The sequence below is a fragment of the Elaeis guineensis genome, chromosome 3 (genome assembly GCF_000442705.2).
Source record: "Elaeis guineensis isolate ETL-2024a chromosome 3, EG11, whole genome shotgun sequence".
NCBI classification, from domain to species: domain Eukaryota; kingdom Viridiplantae; phylum Streptophyta; class Magnoliopsida; order Arecales; family Arecaceae; genus Elaeis; species Elaeis guineensis.
The window spans coordinates 89,295,163-89,304,051 of NC_025995.2; positions in this window are offsets into that span (position 1 = coordinate 89,295,163).

Consider the following 8,889-nt stretch of genomic DNA (forward strand, 5'->3'; position numbering starts at 1 on the left):
AAAAATAAATGACGAAGTCACATGAAAAGTCGTATGGCAAAGTCTGTCTCATCATATGACTTCCCGCTCGACCGTTATAACCTCCTATTGGCAGCCAGAACATCTTATTACGACTCTATGACATCGTAAGCCTCCCTTCAGTCCTCATCATGACGAAAAGTAATAACGAAATCACAGAATGTCATAGGCGGACAACTAGATGTCATAACGCACAACAAGATGGCATATAATGAAACCAGAAAAAATCATAAATGGGCAATAGGATGTCATAATGGCTATTTGAAATATTATTGTAAAGCAGCTAGAAAAACTGAACTTTCCTTTGCTTTCCTATGATATCTCGATCGACATTTATAACCTCCTCTTAGCAGGAAGTAATACAAAAATCTTCCTTCGCATTCTATTACTTCGTAATCAAAGTTTATGATATCCACTTCTGTAATATGAGATCCTATTATGATTTTATGACAAACTAAATTTTGTTTGACTTTGTACAGCGGTTGATGCAGATGATCAATAAAATATTGACAAGTCATACAAAGTGACAGGACATCAAACTAATTGAAAGGAAGTCATACCTTCTTCTAATTAAAAGGAGTAATATTGATTTACCTTCTTCTATTTCTTATATTTCTCTTTTGGAGGTTGAAATAGGGGCTTCCTTTCCACCGTACACAACAAGAACAGTATTTTCTTCGGTCATCTTATTTTCATCATCGCGTTGCCCTCCACACCTTCTTAATACATAAGTTTTAGAGGCTATGCGTGAACAATACAGGATCTCCTACGTCAGGAAGGATTCTCCTTCAGGAAAGAGGGAAGGGGATGTATATGAAAGGGGTAAGAGGATACATACACAACCCTAAAAAGTAGAAGAGAACCTTTGAAAACTACCGCCTACAGATGAGAAGCTTCGATCGTTGGAAATAAGAAAATGCAATTGAAGGAAAAAGGGAAGATGATCATTGGAGGGTGGAGGAAACAGTCGTGCAGGAGGGGAGAGAAGATGGAGGATGATAAAAAAATTTCTCTCTCTTCTTCTTTTTTTTTCCTTAAACGGATGGGAGAATAAATGATATTTTATCATTTTGTTCAAAAATATTGGGAATGATGGGAATAGCTTAAAGTTATGATCTTTTGATGATGGTTTTGTCACGACGACTGCAGAAAAAAAGAACTGTCCCGTCAGTCAGAAATTAGGACGTCATACCCCAAATGGATGCTATATCGTGCACTTGATTTGACTAAAAATCATGACATGAATTAAGAAGTCATAAACATAAAAGTAGAAGTGATACTATACCTTTGGATGTCATATAATAATAGATCCGGAAGCCATATAAGACAACGTCATAATAGTACAAAGTAACAGGAGGTTATAAACTTTTATTAGGATGAAATAAGCCCTATATGACTTCCCGATATAGACTATGACATCTAGTTACTTCTTTATGACTTTCTTTGTGCTCATTATTACTTCCCCTTGCATTGATCACGACAAGAAACTCGAGGAGTCATGGAATTATGACTTCGAAAGAAGAGATGTGACTTGTCAAATTTCGATGGAACCATAAGCTCGCTTCTGTATTCAACCGAAGCAGTTTGATCTTGAAAAGGTATGACAGATAGTTGCAATGGATGTGTCTCCCAATAACTGCCACATGGGGATGGATGGCAATTTGATTAATAGATCTAGGCCATCTGTGGAATCTATAAGTAGACCACTCCTCCAACCATATTTTCTGCCATTAAACTGCTTGTGATAGCCATCTTGTTGGAGAAGGATTCAGTTTCTTTTGTCTTCAAAATGAAGCCGTCGCCTGAGGCCATCAAGTTGGCTGCCCAATAAAAGTTTAAATCTGAGTTTCAGCAGCCGTCCAAAAGGCCGCGAAGTGCAGATTCTGATATTCCTCTCCATTCTCCATCGACATCTGAGCCACACCACCGATGTCTTCTCCTCTTCTTCCAACCCTGATCCAATCTTCTCCTAGGTTGCCGGGGACTGGGGCGGACCTCTATCTCCCTAGAGGCAGTGGTGCTTCTCCCAACACTTGATTATAGTTTTCCGCTGATGTCCGCTTTAGAATCATCGACCAGTACAAGGTGTTGCTCCCTAGATTGATTTTGATGATTACAAAGCAGTTGAAGGGGTACCAATATTTTTTATTTGAAAAATCTTTGTGCTCTACAGGGGCAAAATCATAATTTTATCAAAATCCTGATTTAATAGTATCATTTAGTAGAACAAAAGATTTGTGATCTATTGACGAAAATTTCATTATTTTTGGACTTGTATTTTTGAAGTTATGCATGTTTGAAATCCATGAGTCGACCCATGAGTCAGCTCATGGCACAATGAGCAGTTTGGCACGCAGAATTTTTGGCTTGGCACAACATGTGAGTCGACTCATGAGTCGACTCTCAAGGCATGAGTCGACTCATGAGTCGACCTCTGTAGTTTTGGGCCAAAAATTACATAACCCTATTTTCTGGTGTCTTCAACAGAGGTCGACTCATGAGTCGACCCCTGAGGCATGAGTCGACTCATGAGTTGACCCCTGAGATGGAATTTTTCCGCAACGGCTAGTTTTTAACCCATTTTAAGTACTTTTAATGCTCATTTAATGTAGTCTAACGGCTCTTTTTCAGCCTAGAATATTTTTCTCTATTTCTTAAAGCTATAAAAGGATTCAAAAGGTGGGAAACATCAAGAGAAAAAGCAAGAGATTGAAAAGAGAAAGAAGAGCATTCAAGAGAGCATTCAAGAGCATTCAAAAGAGAAGATTTGAAAAAGGGTTTCTCAAGCCAACTTTTCAGTCCTAATCAAGAGCTCATTTAAAGCCTTCAAGAAGCCATCAATCCAAGCTCACCAACTCCTCAAGCGCTCAATCAATTCTCCATCCACCTTGAGAAAATCCAAAAAGGGGCTTCTTCTCTTGAGTAAAGTATATTTAAAGTTATATTCACTCATTAAAGGAGCTTTTCTTGTACTTATTTATGCTATAAATTATTTTACTCATTTTGAGTGATTGTTTTTGTTTTGGAGGGGTTTCAAAACAAGGGAAGGTTGATCCGAACCTGGAATCGGAGTGTATTGGGTTGGCTTGTATCCGAAAAATAAGTGGACTAGCTTGGGATAGCTAGTGTCGGAGTTTCCGACATTTGTATTCGGGTTGAATACAAGTTTAGTGGATTGGAATTCCCAAGTAGGAGCTTGGGGAGTGGATGTAGGTGCAAGGTTGGCACCGAACCACTATAAATCCTTTTGTTTGTGGTGTGCATAATTGCTTCTCTTTAACTCTTCATCATTTCCTTGCATTCTTGCTTTTGGCAATTAATCTTGAACTAAGGTTATTCTCTTCATTCATTTAGCTATTGACAAATTTTTTTTATAAGTCATTAGTTAAGTTCAAAATTTTTAGAAACCCAATTCACCCCCCCTCTTGGATTGCATAGCTGGGCAACAAGTGGTATCAGAGCCCGGTGCTCTAGCCCGTCTTTGATCTAAACAATCAAAGAACCAAAGATCTATGGCAACCCACGTCGGTACTTCTCTAGCCGAGGGGCAATCCACCAACCGACCTCCACTTTTCAATGGGTCTAATTACACCTATTGGAAAGCTCGGATGAAAATATTCATACAAGCACTCGATTATGATATGTGAAGTATCATAGTGAACGGTCCTCACACATCCACTAAAATTATAGATGGTGAGGAATCAACCAAACTCGAGAAAGAATGGGATGAGGTTGATAAGAAGATGGCCCAATTAAATGCTAAAGCAATGAATGTACTTTATTGTGCTCTTGATGCAAACGAATTTAATCGCATTTCTACTTGTTCATCTGCTAAAGAAATATGGGATAGGTTAGAAGTAACCCATGAGGAAACCAATCAAGTAAAAGAGTCTAAAATAAACATGCTTGTGCATAAATATGAATTGTTTAAAATGGAGCATGATGAGTCCATAACTGTAATGTTTACTCATTTTACTGATATCATTAATGGTTTGAAGAGTCTTGGTAAGTCCTATACTAACAGTGAGCTTGTAAGAAAGATTCTCAGGTCCTTGCCAAGAACTTGGGAAGCCAAAGTGACTGCCATCCAAGAAGCCAAGGACTTGAACACTCTACCTCTAGAAGAGCTTCTTGGATCTTTGATGACTCATGAGCTAAGCATGAAGCAACATCAAGAGGAAGAAGTCAAAAAAAAAAGAATCATTGCCCTCAAATCCACAGCTCCTCCTGATGAAGAAACTGATGACACTGAGGATGAAGAACAGGATGAAGAGATGGCTCTCATCACCCGAAGATTCAAGAAATTTTTGAGGAAAAAGAAACAAGGGATGAGAAAGAGGCCATTCACAAAAGAGAACAAAGCAAAGAAAAAGAGAAAGACCAACCCTTATCTGCTACGAGCGCAAAAAGTCATGACACTTCAAATCCGAATATCCACAACTGAAGAAAGGTCCCAAGAAGTTCAAGAAGAAGGCCATGATGGCCACATGGAGTGCGAGTGATGACTCAAGCTCCGATGAGGAAACCTCAATCGAACAAGCCAACCTGTGCCTTATGGCACACGAAAATAAGTAATTTTCGAAACCCCTAGTGACTTTACATTTGAAGAATTGCATGAAGCATTCTATGATTTAGTTGATGAATTAAAGAAACTAGGGATGAAGAACAAGGAGCTAAAATTGAAAAATCAATCTTTACTGAAACAAGCTGAAAACTTTTCAATTGAAAAATTCACCTTGCTTCAAGAAAATCGAAGCTTAAAGAATGAAATTGTCAAGCTGAAACCAATAGTAGATAAGTTCACCTTAAGTTCAAAGAAACTCAATATGATTCTTGATAATCAAAAAGCCGTATATGATAAGGCTGGACTTGGCTATAACCCCTTGAAGAAATAAAAATATCTGAAAAATATTTATGTAAACTCTTTAAGTAACAAATCTACCAATATTACTTGTTTCAAATGTGGTAGAATAGGACATAAGTCATACACTTGCCTCTTTAACAAATCTGCAAACTCAACTATAAAGAAAATATGGGTTCCAAAAGGAACCATTATGACTAACCAAAAAGGACCCAAGAAAGCTTGGGTACCTAAAACAAAAATTTAACTTTTGCTTGCAGGTGTGTCTAGCATCCCAAGGAGGAAACAGGAAATGGTATCTTGACAGTGGATGCTCGAAACACATGACTGGTGATGAATCACAATTCATCACGCTTGATGCTAAGGATGGAGGGATGGTCACCTTTGGAGATAATGGCAAAGGAAAGATCATCGGTATAGGTAACATTGGTATCACTCCCTCCAAATACATTGAAAATATTTTGCTAGTTAATGGTTTAAAGCATAATTTACTAAGCATTAGTCAATTTTGTGATAAAGGGTATAAAGTTGTGTTTGAATCATCTGTTTGCATTGTAACTAGTCCTATTAACGATGGCATTAAATTTATTGGACATAGACATGGCAATGTTTATATGGCAGATTTAAATAATTTAGCCAAAATAAACATGCAATGCCTAGTATCCTTGAATGCTAAAGTTAATGAGACTAGTTGGCTTTGGCATCGTAGACTTGCACACATTAGCATGCACTCTCTTTCAAAATTAATTAAAAAAGAATTAGTTCTTGGCTTGCCTAAACTGAATTTTGAAAAAGATAGAATTTGTGATGCATGCCAACTAGGTAAACAAACAAGAGTTTCATTTAAATCCAAAAATATTGTTTCAACTTCTAGACCTTTAGAGCTTTTGCATATGGACTTATTTGGACCAACTAGAACCACTAGTCTAGGAGGAAAATGATATGGTTTTGTAATTATAGATGATTACTCTCGTTTTACTTGGGTTTTCTTTTTAGCACACAAAGATGAAACTTTTCATATTTTCACTAAATTTTACCGAAAAGTCACTAATGAAAAAAGATTTTTAATTCAAAATATTCGAAGTGATCATGGAACTGAATTTGAAAATCAAGACTTTGAAAATTTTTGTGATGAAAATGGAATTGGCCATAACTTCTCTGCTCCTAGGACACCCCAACAAAATGGGGTAGTTGAAAGAAAAATAGAACCTTAGAAGAAATGGCCCGTACCATGCTTTGTGAAAGCAACCTTCCAAGATATTTTTGGGCGGAAGCAATTAACACAGCATGTTACATTTTAAATCGTGCTTTGATTAGATAAATTTTAAAGAAAACCCCCTATGAACTTTGGAAAAAAGAAAACTGAATATTGCATATTTTCATATTTTTGGTTGCCGATGTTTTGTACTAAATAATGGCAAAGAAAGACTTGGTAAATTTGATGCAAAATCAGATGAAGCGATCTTTCTTGGTTACTCCTCCACTAGTAAAGCTTTTAGAGTTTTTAACAAAAGAACTTTAGTAGTAGAGGAGTCCATTCATGTTTTTTTGATGAATCTAACGATCTTCCTTCAAGGAAGAATGAGGGTGTTGATGATGCAGATCCTCTAATAGAAGGAATGAAGGAGATCACTCTGAAAGATTCAACAACTCAAGAGGACGAGGAACAAGAAGACAAACAAGATGAAAGAGGTGAAGAAATTCAAAAACAACCTCAAGGTACAAATGACCTACCCAAAGAATAGAGGTATGTTCACAATCACCCTAAGGAGTTAATTATTGGTGATCCTATGCATGGGGTAAAAACTCATTCTTCACTTAGAGATGTATTTAATCATTGTGCTTTTGTATCTCATCTTGAACCAAAAATTATTGAAGAAGCTGAAAATGATCATAATTGGATTAATGCAATGCAAGAGGAACTTAATCAATTTGAAAGAAATAATGTTTGGACTTTAGTATCAAGACCTAAAAATTATTCAATAATTGGCACAAAATGGGTCTTTAGGAACAAATTAGATGAACATGATAATGTAATTAGAAATAAAGCAAGATTGGTTGCTAAAGGATATAATCAAGAAGAAGGAATTGATTTTGATGAGACCTTTGCACCTGTTGCTAGATTAGAAGCCATTAGACTTCTACTTGCATATGCTTGCTTTATGAAATTCAAATTATTTCAAATGGATGTCAAAAGTGCTTTTTTAAATGGATATATTGCTGAAGAAGTCTATGTTGAACAACCCCCGGGATTTGAAAATCATGCTTTTTCTAATCATGTTTTTAAATTAAATAAAGCTTTATATGGATTAAAACAAGCACCTAGAGCTTGGTATGATAGGCTAAGCAAATTTTTACTAAATAATGGTTTTTCAAGAGGTAATGTAGATATAACCCTCTTTATTAAAAGAAATCAAAATGATATGTTAGTAATACAAATTTATGTTGATGACATAATTTTTGGATCTACTAATGAATCTCTTTGTCAAGACTTTGCTAAGCTCATGCAGGGGGAGTTCGAGATGAGCATGATGGGAGAACTTACCTTCTTCCTTGGACTCCAAATCAAACAAACAAAAGAGAGAATCTCCATCACCCAAAGCAAGTACTCCAAGGAACTACTCAAAAGATTTGGAATGGAGAACTCCAAAGCAATTGGCACACCCATGAGCCCCTCATGTAAGCTTGACAAGGATGAAGAAGGTAAATGTGTAGACTTAAAATACTATAGAGGTATGATTGGCTCATTATTATATTTAACTGCAAGTAGGCCTGATATCATGTTTAGTGTTTGTTTGTGTGCTAGATATCAATCTAATCCTAAAGAATCTCATTTGAATGCTGTTAAAAGAATCCTTAGATACTTGAATGGTACTCAAACTCTAGGGTTATGGTACTCTAAGGACTCACAAATTGATTTATTAGGATATTCAGATGCTGATTTTGCTGGATGTAGATTAGATAGAAAAAGCACAAGTGGAACTTGCCAATTTCTTGGAGTTAACCTAATCTCCTGGTTTAGCAAGAAACAAAATTTGGTAGCACTGTCTACGGCTGAGGCCGAATACATTACAGCCGGAAGTTGTTGTGCTCAAATCTTGTGGATTAAGCAACAACTCGAAGACTTTGGAATCAAACTTAATGAAACACCCATAAGATGTGACAACACAAGTGCCATAAATCTATCTAAAAATCCAATTCAACACTCAAGGTCCAAACATATTGAAATAAGATATCATTTTATAAGAGAACATGTTCAAAATAAAAATATAATTCTTGAATATGTTTGCACTGAAAATTAATTAGCTGATATCTTTACAAAGGCCCTTAGCGAGGATAGATTCTGTGAAATTAGGAGAAATCTAAGAATTCTTGATCCTTTTGCATAAGTGTTTCTCCATTTCCAAGGAATTGACTTGAGATTAATTTCCATCATCTCTCTTGGACCTAAATGCTCAAGATTATCATTCTCACAACTTGTCATTGAGCAAAATTCCTTCTCCCAAAATTTTAAATTTTTTCGAAATTTATTCATATTTTTTCTGAATTTCTGAGTTTCATGAGTCGACCCCCTAGGGTCGACCCTAGGGCATACTTGAAATTATTGCCAACTTTTCACGGGCTCTTTCTTTTTAATTTGAAGCCTGTTCATGAGCCAACTCATTCTCTTCGTCTTCCTCCCTCCAAGAACCGTCATCCTCATCCTCATTCTCTCCAAAACCAAGGATCTAGCTCAAGATTGTTCTCCTTTCTCCTCTCCACCAAAATCACCGTCTGGGAAAGGAGATTTTCGCATCTTTCCCTTTGATTGAAGCGGTTGGAGCGTGCCCTAGCCTCCACCGTTCTTCTCAAAACCGCCTCTTCTCTCCGCCAAAATCCCTCTCCATCCTTTTGTAGCCCTTCTTCTACTCATCCACTTGATCCTCCGAGTCTCTCTGCCTGCTGCTGTGGTGAGAATGGCTCCAAAGATGAAGCTCCCTCAGAGAAGAAAATCGATTCGTGAGCTAGAA